Raw genomic sequence first — 10,701 nt, 5'->3', positions numbered from 1 at the left:
TTTTTAATAACCTACATTTTTGTGCGCTGAATTTCTGAGCTAGCTTAATGCACAGACTACCCTTGAAGCATTATTAAAGTGTATATGTGACATTTTTCCTTACTTTCCAAGAGTACTACCAGAGTTACATATGAGCACTTGAGCTAAAGAGGAGAGCTCACCCTGTCTGTGTACAGACCCTCAAAATTCAGAGAATCACAGGTAAGTTTTCAATAATGGTTCCACGTACTAAACTGACACTGTTTTTGGTAGTATTTATGAATTTAAAAGCAGTCCAGTTGAGCTAAAGTTTTTTTTTTTTTTTTTTAAGATACTAGCTCTATATTCTACCATTTATATATATCTGTAATCTAATTAAGGTTTAAACCTGATCAGTTCACTTTTTTGGTTTTATGACATTTGACTTTACTGGTTTTGTTTAGTTTCGTGCTCTTATCAGCTTCATTTCCAGCAGCAAATGATATTTTTTTAGAAATAACATGATAAATCACACATTAACACTGAACAGCTGACAGAAATGTTTAGCAATGGTTAATATAAAGTTCCCTCGAGAGTTTGAAAGAACACTGCTGATTTGTTCATTGTTTGCTCTGTAAACATCTGTTTACTTATAACAACATAAGGCATTACTATGTCTTTTTTGTGTTGTTCCCTTGCCTTTTCAGATAAGTGACTGTTACTTAACGCAGATTCACATGAAGAGCTTTGACACCTCTGGTCGTGTTAAGACTGCTGCTTCATCGCTTCAGCCAGTTTATTTGTTTTACAGCTGCTAAACCGCAAACTTTCAGCTTTGTTGACTTCTCGCAATGCAGTTCACACCTGCTTTTCCTGTGATCAGAGGCCGTAGCTATGGCTTCATCAGTGACACTCATTTAATGCCCTGTGTTTGAAGACCTTTTATAATTGTGTAGCGTGTTTTCCCTGTCAGTCTCCCTTAATAAAATATTTGCATATGTGACTAGACAAGAACATGTTTCCGAGGCTGTGCGTCATGTTCAGAAGTTTCAAAAGCCATCAGATCAGATGTCAGTCTGCCGTGCCAGATGAGCTCTTCAGACAAAAAGGACACCATGTATAGCTATGTGCAAGTACTTGATATCAACAAGCTCACTTCTCATTCGAGGGCCGCGTGCGGACATTATCAGCAGATGTGGCATCGGCACGCACTCACACATACTCACGCCACTGTTTGATGCCGTTCCCCTAACAACACTGTCAAGAGCTCTCCCTCTACATCATAGTGATGCTGTCCAGAAACATATCTCAAATGGAGTTGCGGCTCTTTGAACTGTGATTTTGCGTTGATGTGTGCGTGCACTTGTCTGAGTGACTGCATATCTGTGTCTCTCATTTCCATGAGAGTTTGTCTCTTTGTGCAGGAGCACTTGTAGTTAAGTGTCTGTACAGTCATCCATTTCATTTTTTTGTGTGTATATTTGTTTGCAACAGACACCCAAAGGACTGTCAGGTCAGTTGAGTGTCAAGTGAGCCAAATCCTTGGCACAGATTAACAGAGAAGGGTAGTGCCAGCCTGTGAGGGCAAGAGTAGTGGGAGCAGTCATAGCAATTAGGAACCAGCAGCCAGCCCTGCACTTACCCTGCCCGGCTCAGGATAACAGAAGCGACACACTCACACAGACACATAGGCATGCATGGGGATGTGCTCACTACATGCCCACTTATAAGTTGGTAGCTAATACATATGCAACACTGCGCCAAACACCATCCATTAGGTGCAACGGGGGCTTGAGAGCGCTGCTAGAAGTGTCAAATACAGTGGGGCAAAAAAGTATTTAGTCAGCCACCGATTGTGCAAGTTCCCCCACCTAAAATGATGACAGAGGTCAGTAATTTGCACCAGAGGTACACTTCAACTGTGAGAGACAGAATGTGAAAAAAAAAATCCATGAATCCACATGGTAGGATTTGTAAAGAATTTATTCGTAAATCAGGGTGGAAAATAAGTATTTGGTCAATAACAAAAATACAACTCAATACTTTGTAACATAACCTTTGTTGGCAATAACAGAGGTCAAACGTTTACTATAGGTCTTTACCAGGTTTGCACACACAGTAGCTGGTATTTTGGCCCATTCCTCCATGCAGATCTTCTCGAGAGCAGTGATGTTTTGGGGCTGTCGCCGAGCAACACGGACTTTCAACTCCCGCCACAGATTTTCTATGGGGTTGAGGTCTGGAGACTGGCTAGGCCACTCCAGGACTTTCAAATGCTTCTTACGGAGCCACTCCTTTGTTGCCCGGGCGGTGTGTTTTGGATCATTGTCATGTTGGAAGACCCAGCCTTGTTTCATCTTCAAAGTTCTCACTGATGGAAGGAGGTTTTGGCTCAAAATCTCACGATACATGGCCCCATTCATTCTGTCCTTAACACAGATCAGTCGTCCTGTCCCCTTGGCAGAAAAACAGCCCCATAGCATGATGTTTCCACCCCCATGCTTCACAGTAGGTATGGTGTTCTTGGGATGCAACTCAGTATTCTTCTTCCTCCAAACACGACGAGTTGAGTTTATACCAAAAAGTTCTACTTTGGTTTCATCTGACCACATGACATTCTCCCAATCCTCTGCTGTATCATCCATGTGCTCTCTGGCAAACTTCAGACAGGCCTGGACATGCACTGGCTTCAGCAGCGGAACACGTCTGGCACTGCGGGATTTGATTCCCTGCCGTTGTAGTGTGTTACTGATGGTGACCTTTGTTACTTTGGTCCCAGCTCTCTGCAGGTCATTCACCAGGTCCCCCCGTGTGGTTCTGGGATCTTTGCTCACCGTTCTCATGATCATTTTGACCCCACGGGATGAGATCTTGCGTGGAGCCCCAGATCGAGGGAGATTATCAGTGGTCTTGTATGTCTTCCATTTTCTGATGATTGCTCCCACAGTTGATTTTTTTCACACCAAGCTGCTTGCCTATTGTAGATTCACTCTTCCCAGTCTGGTGCAGGTCTACAATACTTTTCCTGGTGTCCTTCGAAAGCTCTTTGGTCTTGGCCATGGCGGAGTTTGGGGTCTGACTGTTTGAGGCTGTGGACAGGTGTCTTTTATACAGATGATGAGTTCAAACAGGTGCCATTCATACAGGTAACGAGTGGGGGACAGAAAAGCTTCTTACAGAAGACGTTACAGGTCTGTGAGAGCCAGAGATTTTCCATGTTTGAGGTGACCAAATACTTATTTTCCACCCTGATTTACGAATAAATTCTTTACAAATCCTACCATGTGGATTCATGGATTTTTTTTTTCACATTCTGTCTCTCACAGTTGAAGTGTACCTCTGGTGCAAATTACTGACCTCTGTCATCATTTTAAGTGGGGGAACTTGCACAATCGGTGGCTGACTAAATACTTTTTTGCCCCACTGTATGCATGAGAGAGTGGAGGTCTGTGTCTCATAATCCCCGAGGCAATTAATACAATCGTTTCCAGGGCCAAGCACCTATGTGCACACATCTAACCGCTCTATGGGCTTGTTGAATTTTTTAGGTAGACTAATTTACAGATACGTTGGCCAGAGGCTAGCTTTTATTGATTGGACCCATCTGGAAGCCGACGGCAAGCCATACATTGAGAATTCTCTACAGTGATGTATGAGGCTGTGGGGACAACACATTCACACTGTAAAGCACTGCTGGAAAACTGTGTTTAAAGATAAAAAGCATCCTCTCCACATACTTATGCTGTAGCAGTGATTGAGCTGTGATGCAGTGTTTGATTTGCTAAATTGAGTTGAAGTTAAATAGCAGTTTAATTGTTTAATTATGACAGGCTGTGAAATCGTTTTCCGCTGAGACTTATACCATGTAAAAATCCACACAACAGTCACAGAGAATTCAATTTTTCATTTATTTTTTTGGTTTCCATCGCATTGCCGGTCCTGCAGAGCGTGGCGTCATTTTCAGTGTATTGTAAAGCATTTAATATTACCTCGCTTTTTGTTGTTGCTCCTGCAGATGTTTTAGCCCCCCAGTCAAATATTGATTGAAATGCTCGGCCAAGTACGAGGCGAGGGGAGGGCTGATATTCAGAGGCGTTCAGTTGGTGGGGAAGCATTATTGATTGCACTTAAAGTGACAAGATGGAGGAGGCCCACTTTGACACATTATCCCTATTGCTGCCAACAGACAAAGTGCGGGCCAGAGGAGCAGTGCCGATTGATTTGTGTGATCATGAACGCCCTGAGACCCATGAATCAGTTGTCCAACCTATGCTGCTTAAAAAGAAGTCAACAATTTTTCATGACAACATTGTAACGTAAAGACTGGCACCCTATTTGATTTAAGAAGGCAAGCAAATACCGGCGTAATGGATGATCTTCATGCACATCCTCTGACAAGGCGAAAAGTCCTCACACCTCTGGCAATAATACCTAGTGTGTAAAGCTGGTTTGAGAAGGCAGGTATTGTGGGCAGCTGGTTCAGGCATCTATGGGATTTTGTTGTGCATAATTCACTGGTGAGGCATGAAGCTGATATAGCCTCTCCCAGTCTTATGATCATCCATCAGGTAAAATTGCTTTCTTCTAACATTAGGCTGTCAACGAGAAATAACAAATGTAGCCATGCAGAGCAACACATGATTACAGGGTAATAATGCCCCGAGGTCAGAGAAATGTGACCTCATTCAGAGTAGTTTGTTGAAGGAAGCAAGAGAAATACTAGTCAAATTAGATGAAAAGTCACCAGGGAATGGCTCATCTTGCTTTGAGGTAACTGCTGTCAGGAGGCCCACTAGCTTTTTTAAAATTACTGTAACAGCTTGTTTCATATAATTTAAAAAAAAAAAACATCCATTTTTGACTATGTGCTTAAAGAAAGTAGTCGAGCAAATATGAGCTTTGACCACCGCTCCAAAACATCTCTTGCCAGTAGCAGAGGGCTATTTTGAGCCACATCTTTGCTCTGATTGCTATTGTGTAAATCCATCACTATAATCTTCCAGGAAATTGCACAGGCATTTCCAGAGGTCTAATCGAGATATGGGTTCGCTGTCAGATTGAGTAGGAGTAAGAATAAAGAGGAAAATTAAGGAGAGTCAAGACAGATGGAATGAAGGCGTATATATTCAAGTTGCACATTTTTAAAAGTAAAATATAAAGAGATGCTTGGGAGGGTTGTGATGGGTTTGCGGAGAAGGGGAAATTAATAGGTAAAGAAGATATAGCAATTTAAAGGAGGGAAAAAGGGGGGAAAAATGTTTGACACGCTTCAGTGATCGCAGATTCTTCCATCCCAATGTGCCTCTTCCTCTGTGTCGCCTGCAGGTCTCTGGTTTCCATGTACTGCATAACCAATTACCCATGACAATAAGATAAGGATAGCCAGCTGCAAATGATTAACATGCACTAAACAAACACCTCCTGGATTTATAAGACAAAATTTGGATGCATGTAAAAAAAAAAACAAAACATGCAAATATAAGAGCCACAATGAACTGCAGGACAAGCATAATGCATGTAATTTTTCTGTACTCACAACACAGTGTAATGACAGGAGGCTCTGCAAAAGCAAACACCATGGCTTTACATCACAGCAAGCACGGTCATGTGTGAGCTTAAACTGTGAGGTCTAAATGGTGTTCTTCTTTGCAGAGAAGAGCTTAAAGGGCATTTTAATGAACTAAGCATATTGCAGTGGCATTCGATGTCACAGCAAAGTGAAGAATATGCTGTGTTCCCTACAAAGAAATTCAATGACATGGAAGTAATGGAAGCGAATCTGTGCACTGATAATATTGTTAACTTGAAACCAAAGTGAGATTTTCCTTGCGCTGGTTTCCAATCAAGTACAACTGTGGTGCAATTCACAGACTTTGCATAAAAAAGTCCTTCACCCTGAAGAACTAGAGTTCAGTTCATGTCCTCTATTACCATAGAAAAACTGAAACAAGTGGCTGAGAGGCACGTTCCTACTTGATAAGTTAGATGTGACAGCAGGCTCTGCTCCGCCCCGGGTAGTTTAGTGTGCGCCTGTAAACAAATACCGCAATGATGTGCAAATGTATTCTTATAACAACTTTACGCTGTTTAAAATTCCACCTTTGATTCATTTTATTTGTTACCTACAGTTTTTTCTCTCATCTGCTAATCAAAACGCAGGGGGGCTTTGGGGAATTTATGTGCATATATACATCTTTAATATTACCAGTATGAATTTCTGTGACATGGTAATATATTTTAATCATCTTAGGATTTTAGTGATTCAAATGAGCAGGTTTTCCAGCTGGGTGGGATTAGCAAATGTGCAGGGTGCTTAAACTGTGTGCAGGATTGTACCATTGTCTGTGCAAGTGCTAGTATACTTTATTTTGTGTGTAAATACTTGTGTGAATAAGCATCTGACCCTGCTGGTTTTAATTAGGTTGTAAATGTCAACATATAAACTATTCTCTTCCGCCATGTGAAGCACGTGTGCAGTGTTCGCGGTTTGCTTTGCTGGACGAAGGGCTGCTGTTCATCTTTTGTCACACGTTAACTTGAGCAATTAGAGAATGTGAATGACTCGAAGCTAAGGCCAAGAATAGCTACCTGAGGCGTCTCTCGCTTCCTGACCTCCATTCCTCTCAACGTGCATTACAACAGAAGCGGGGGATACGTGTCCTGGCAACCACCAATTATTAAAGCCACATGTCATTCACATGAGGGTTATTACTTGATCGAGTCCCTGAGAATAATGAGATACAGAAATCAGTAACTATAGCAGCAGAAAAAGAAAAATGATAAGATTCCAATAAGAGTTCCAAGAATTCAGACTATTTTTAAGCAGATTTAATTGAGCTCTTGTAGATGAACCACATCTATGAATAGCTACATTATTGACAATGTGGTCTTGGCCACCTGGGAATTTGATCCCAAGCCCAGTGTGTGGCTTAATGAGCCACGGTGAAAAAAAATAGCTTCAAACGTACCTTTACACATATGAAGGAAATTACATCACAGGTAAAACGCTTGCAGTTAAAATTGTTTTTTTCAGACACTAAAAACTTTTACAATGTAATTAACTTTTAAAGTGACCTTTGGGAATTTCTTGCACAAAGTGTTATTTTTTTATTATTTTTATAACGTTTAATTTAATTTGGTAGTCACTGATTAAAGAGGAATGGCTTATTGCAGCAAAGGTTAGATATCAGCTTGCAATAGACTTATGCAGCTTACTGCAACATCTGCATGCGTGTACATTTTTACACTTTGGAGAGAAAAGGCGTGAAATGGACCGGCATGTCTACACAGTTTGCTGTGATATTGTCATGTTAAATGCTGGCAGTGGTGTCAGCCAATTGCATAGGCTGTAGAGCCTACATGGATTCAACACAGAAGTCTAAGCTAATCTTAAATTACGACACTAAATCATGGAAACAGAACTGTGTCTAATCCATGCTGCCAGTATATGGATTTTGTACGTTTGCGGGATCCCACAGTGGTGAAAGACGGTGTGCTTTATTATTTAAGCTCAGTCAACACTTCCTGAATTTCAAGCTGATATCTCACAGTTAGAGTTATTATAAATTTTTGAAAGTGACATTTTTTTAATAAAAAGGAATTGGCTCATAAAATGGGACAGACTGAAATTTCCCCATCAAGTTAAGATCAGCAAAATCCAGAAATCAAATCAAATCAAAATTTATTTATATAGCACATATTAAAAACAACAGTGTTGACCATAGTGCTTCACAGTCAATAAAAACATGAGACAGTTAAAACAAACAATAGAAGAGGACAACAAACAATAGGTAACAACGCAACAAGCTAAAACAGCCAACTAGACAGAATCAAAAGCCAAAGTAAAAAAATAAGTTTTAAGACGTAATTTAAAAGACTGGATAGACTCGGCAGTGCGAATATGAACGGGGAGGTTATTCCAGAGTCTGGGTGCCACGGATGCAAAGGCCCGGTCGCCTCTCGACTTCATTCGAGTCCTAGGTTGTGCTAGGAGCCTATGGTTGGATGATCTAAGTGCCCTGTTGGGATTGTATGAATGGAGTAAATCAGAAAGATAACTGGGCGCTAAATTATTCAAAATATTAAAAGTGAACAAAAGAATTTTAAAATCTATACGATATTTAACAGGGAGCCAATGTAATTTGGCTAAAATTGGAGTTATGTGTTCATGAATTCTCGTACCTGTTAAAAGACGCGCAGCTGCATTTTGAATTAACTGGAGCCGGCAAAGAGAGGAGTGTTGGAGGCCCGAGTAGAGGGAGTTACAGTAGTCCAATCTGGATGTAATAAATGCGTGGATAAGCTTTTCAAGATCTTTTAAAGGAAGGAACGGCTTTGCTTTGGAAATCTGACGCAACTGGTAAAAGCTGTTTTTTACCACAGTGGACACCTGTTTCTCGAGTTTAAAAGAGCCATCCAGGAACACTCCGAGGTTTCTTACAGTGGACGAAAGATGGCTAGCGAGAGGGCCTAGGGCATCAGCTAACTGGTCTAGCGGAGTGTGACTACCAAAGACTATGATTTCGGTCTTATTCTCGTTCAATGTAAGAAAATTATGTGATAACCAAATTTTAACTTCATGCAAACAGTTGAACAGAGGTTGCAAAGAAGCAGTCACATTGGATTTCAAAGGTAAATAAATCTGGATATCATCGGCATAACAGTGAAAGGAGATGTTATGTTTTCTAAAAATTAATCCCAACGGCAACATGTACAAAGAGAAAAGAGCAGGACCGAGCACGGACCCTTGAGGCACACCACAATAAATAGGGGCAGAAGCCAAGGAGTGTTGCCCCATAGCAACAGAGAATGACCTCTCTGAGAGATAGGATTTAAACCAAGATAAAACCGTACCTTTGAGACCAACAACATGTTCCAATCTTGATAGAAGAATGTTGTGATTAACCGTGTCAAAAGCAGCAGACAAGTCAAGTAAAACTAAGACCACAGAATATCCAGAATCTACAGTTAAAAGAAGATCATTAAAAACTCTAAGCAAGGCTGTCTCTGTGCTGTGGCGAGGTTTAAAACCAGACTGAAACTTTTCATTAATACCATTTGCATCTAAAAAGGCCTGAAGTTGTTTTAGAACTACCTTTTCCAATATTTTGGAAATAAAAGGGAGTTTAGAGATCGGCCTGTAGTTAGTGAGAGCATTAGGGTCAAGATTTTTCTTTTTCATAATAGGTTGCACAACAGCATGCTTAAAGACAGACGGTACACAACCTGATGACAATGATGCATTCAGCAGAGATAAGATACAAGGACCAATAACATGTAAAGCTTCCTTAAAGAAACGAGAAGGAAGAATATCATGCGGGGAACCAGAGATTTTGAGATGATCAATTATATCTTTTAAAGCAGAATAAGACACTGGCTCAAACTGTTGAAAGACAGTCAAGCATTCAGAAGCTGGAACTGGGTCTAAAACTGATGATGGGTGAGATGGATGAGAAGCCCTTAGAGCTGAGATTTTATCAGAGAAATACTTTAAGAATTTATCACAAAGAGCAGGGGAGGCATCCCTATAAGAAATAAGCCTCAGTTTTAGGATAGCTGTTCCAGTGATTTCTGATGAGATGCTGAAATTAGATTATTAGAAATAATGACTTGACCGCCATTTTCATGTCTTATCTTAAATATTACAGTATCATCTATGTGCTCAGTAACTAAAGTGTCGGGGGGCAAAGTCACAGAGAGGAATTTAAGGCCGTGTTATAAAGTTTCAGGTTTCCAGGTGTTGCTGTTCTTGCTTCACAAATTCTTCACAGAAGAAAAAGGGGGAAAAAAAGAAATAAGATGTATGGTTGCCAAAGCTTTACTGCTTGAAATTATATATGTATTATTCATCAGTGATCATAAATCAATTCATGGGGCTTGTTTTGGGAGTATGAATAATGCATTCTATATAGATTTTGTCTTAGTATGCTGAAGATCACATCAGGAGAGATATCAGTATGGACATGAGAATGGCTGATTAGTCGAAGTTATTCCAATCTGGGACACAATCGAAATCTAGGAGCAAGAGGTTAATCGCATAGAAAAGAATTGTATTCTTTGGAATGATCACGGGTTGTATAAGGCAAGTGATGAAAACTATCTGTGCTCTATGCCCCCTGGGTTATGCAAATGGACCTCCTCTTTCAGTAGTAAATTGATGTGTAATGTTGGTCTACTGGACTCAATATGCCGAAAATACAAACTACCTGTGAGTGTATGTCTTTTTGTCACAGCTTCTTCACTGATTTAAGGCCAGTCAATTAGGCACGTAAAATAAATGTGACTATTAAACTGTTTTTTAAAACCTTGGCTTACATTTAGCAATAATTTCTACACGCTGACCATGCATTAAAATTAACATGTTTGAGTCCATCCATCGATGTCTGGGTGTCCTTGACAGGTCACCAGTCTCTCTGAAGGCCAATTATACATCCATGACCAGATATGAATCCCACTACTACAGTCCTTCCTACTTAACTGACTAAATGATGATATGAAATACCATACCATATAGAAGTACTGGAACACTAAGTGGTATTATCTCAAAACTTTGCATATCCCCCATTGACTTTGAATGTAACTGAATGCTATTTTTATTTTATTTTGTTTTCAAATGTGCTTAGCTGTACAGTACATACCTACCGGTCATTTTCATTTCTAAAATGTCCTGGTAATAACTGACACACACCTCAGAAAAAGCTGTGTGAACTTTCAAATATTCACAGAAAAGTAGTCGTGCCGTTG

The sequence above is a fragment of the Diplotaxodon limnothrissa genome, linkage group LG17 (genome assembly GCF_057381915.1).
Source record: "Diplotaxodon limnothrissa isolate DT_005_m linkage group LG17, D_limnothrissa_male_GT1.1, whole genome shotgun sequence".
Classification (NCBI taxonomy): Eukaryota; Metazoa; Chordata; class Actinopteri; order Cichliformes; family Cichlidae; genus Diplotaxodon; species Diplotaxodon limnothrissa.
The sequence above is the reverse complement of the archived record's forward strand: the minus strand, read 5'-3'. Positions refer to the sequence as shown.